At 38.1% G+C, this 3,165-nt stretch overlaps 1 long non-coding RNA gene across 1 annotated transcript; it reads left to right on the forward strand.

Annotated features, from left to right (window-relative positions):
• The first annotated feature begins 274 nt into the window (after positions 1–274).
• On the forward strand, positions 275–605 carry LOC108902232 (uncharacterized). Its single transcript, XR_001964034.2, has 2 exons — positions 275–364; positions 464–605. It is a non-coding gene; the product is annotated as an uncharacterized LOC108902232 (long non-coding RNA).
• Positions 606–3,165: the final 2,560 nt, after the last annotated feature.

A 3,165-nucleotide genomic window follows, 5' to 3' on the forward strand; every position in this document is an offset into this window, starting at 1 on the left:
AACTAGTCAGCCACCAGCAACACAGTTAGATGGAACTGGCGCCTTTTATACTGTGTCCCTGGTGGACTACCTTGCATCATACCATTGACAGGTATGCTCCATTTCTGTTCCCAAGTGAAATTATTCCATCAGGACGTAATTTCTAATTTTAGCAAAATATTTACGATGGTGTTTTCCTGTCATTCACCTCCCAACAAACATAAACCCCAAAAACACAATTACATTCAATATATTTAACATACAAATTCACCCAGATCCCCTCTACCTAATCAGCCACTTGGTCCCTCCCGGAACGTTCTTTACCCTGTTCGTACGCCGGGGACTTCTTTCGGCCGAACACGGGAGCAGACACAAGATCGGACCGGTAAGTGTTTCCCTAACAATTTCCTTGTATTGACCACCTTTTTCTCACTAAAATAGACATCGTGCCATCGGACCCTAACCGAACTCCCCTCTCTTCCAGGTAGAGCCCAGCGCCGGTCACCCGATACCTGTATTGTGACATGTTCAATACATATGCCATGTAACCAATCTACCCTTACTACTCAAGATGCAAATATCCTGTACAACGCTCTGTGAATAATAAAGTGCAAAATGTCGCTGTTCATGTTTGTAGTCATTTGGTACAAGTAAAATCGTCATACTCTCCCCCACTATACAATATTTACAAGCCAAGGCCGACAGTCACTGGTAACGAAGCGCCCTTCGTTACAATCACATTTATGCATTCCTGCACTCAGCAGGCATTTCTCACCTTGTTTATTGTTTTAACAAATCATTTTTCAGGGAGAGTAGGCATGGTTTCAATGGTTTGTTATCTTTCAGACACATCAACACTTTCTGGAACACTGGAAGTGCACAAAGAGCCAGAGTGCGTCGCATGTTGATGTCATGTTCTTCCTAGATTGAGAAAAAAGAAAAATCATTATAGAAATATTTTGCCAGCATACCCAGTCCATGTCACTGGTATAACAATGTAATGCTTCACTTATGTTACAAATAGTAATCTATCTTCAGCAGGATGATTGACTACTATCAAGGCATCACAAAACAATTACAAGTTTTTTGTAATCTGTAATGACAACACATTATATGATCAGCATTGTCCCCATGGAAAAGTCAAACATAAACTTACCTCCAAGTCATAAATTCTCAGCATCTCTCGGAGTGCTTCTGCTCCCTTTCCAGTCCTTGAGGACTTCTGTCAATACAGTGCAACTAGTTTTGGTGTGTATCGGTCAAGTTCACAGTAAAACTGGCTGTGTAGATTCACGTTTGTAATTCGATGGAACTCTGCAAACACCTGTACACATATAAATATTTATTCTGCCTGTATCATTATGAAACCGTGACAAATGAGCTTTGACTGCATTAAATGACTGGAAAGTACAAATGCAGTCACTGTACCGACATGGTAGAGGGCTGACTCTTGAGAAGTGGTTATGGTGCAATTGATAATGCCTAAATAACTTTGCACATGTGTCCAAGGATACAGAGCACAACTTGCACTTCCAATCCATTTACTTTGAGGTCACACAAATCCTGCAGGGAGAGAATAAACAAATGTAATTTATTTCCAAATCATGATGAACTTAATAATCAAATGGTGTTTTTAAATAAACAAATACTTTACTCACCTGTTGCCCAGAATGACAAACTTCTCATATCCAACCGCTCTATGGTACTGTAACATAACAGAGAGCACAAACAGTTTAATGTTGCTTAAGGTGTAACGTAAATGATTATGTATAGTATGTATTATTTCTCAATCCCTTATTGGCGAGGGCAACTCCGTTAGACAATCCTTCTCAACATATTCTGATTTTTTTGCAATGTCTAATAATAAAAAATAAACTTTCACATATGCAGCAATTGCTTTTATTAAAACATTTCACCAATATTTGAAACAAGTCGTCCTCTGCATATTTTTCAAGGCAAAGCACAGCTCTTTCCACGGGCCTTACGTTGATGACAGCAACGAAGTAACGTTAGCAACCTGGGCCGAGTAACGTTTACAGTGAAGAAGAGGACCTGCACTGTCTAGTGTAACTTTTTATTGACAGAGAATCAATCCTGCAAATATCTTTCTCTAAAAAATAAAAATCTAAAAGTTAATGAAAATTTCTTTATTTAAGTCACAAAACACCCACTCACTTAATTAGGGTCTCGTAACTGCTTCATTAGTTCACAGTGTATCAGCTAAAGCACCCACAGTGAGTTAGGAATAAGAAAAAAGAAAAATATGTTTGTGGGACCAAACTTTAAGTAAAGGCCATAACCATTTCTGCCTAAGCCTGTTTTTGATTTACCCTACCATTTCCCTATTGTCTATCTCTCTGAGGTGTGGCCTATATAACAACTGCTGTAACACTTATATTTATCAATGTAACAGCAAGTAATAACAACAAGAAGCCTATAATGTCTCAGTCTTAAGTACGACTTACTTGAAATTTTGCACAATTCAGCTCCAATACCTGAAAAATCATAGTCATCATGAAGTCAGGACTTTATTGTATCATTGTGTGTTTTCATACAGCTCAGAGCCCAGATACAGCTGTGAAATATCCATCTATCCATCCAGATTGTTATCAGCACAAAGTTCAAAATCTAGAATCTGTGATGGTATGGGGTGTATTAGTGCCCATGGTATTGGTAACTTGCACATCTGTGAAGGCACCATTAATGCTGAGAGGTACAGAAAGGTTTTGGACTAACATATGCCTCCATCCAGACAACATCTTTTTCAGGGACATCCCTGCTTATTTCAGCAACACAATGCCAAGTCACATTCTGCACAAATTACAACAACATGGCTGCACAGTAAAAGAGTGCAAGTACTAGACTGGCCTGCCTGCAGTCCAGACCTGCTATTCATTAAAAATCTGTGGCGCTTTTTGTCAATGTCAATTGTCAATGTTATTTCTATAGCACATTTAAAAACAACAAGGTTGACCAAAGTGCTTTACAAATGAGAGAAGATTAAGAAAGAATTAAAGAAACAAAATAAAAGCATAGATCAATAAAATAAAATAAGACTAAAAACAGGCTAAAACAAAAAGACACCACAACATAAAATAATCTGATGGGAGTCAAGCTGAACTCAAATTAAAACCCAAGGTAAAAAGGTGGGTTTTAAGATGTGATTTTTGAAGTGCAAAATATGAC

The sequence above is a fragment of the Lates calcarifer genome, unplaced genomic scaffold, assembly GCF_001640805.2.
Source record: "Lates calcarifer isolate ASB-BC8 unplaced genomic scaffold, TLL_Latcal_v3 _unitig_4794_quiver_2928, whole genome shotgun sequence".
In the NCBI taxonomy this organism is placed as follows: Eukaryota; Metazoa; Chordata; class Actinopteri; family Centropomidae; genus Lates; species Lates calcarifer.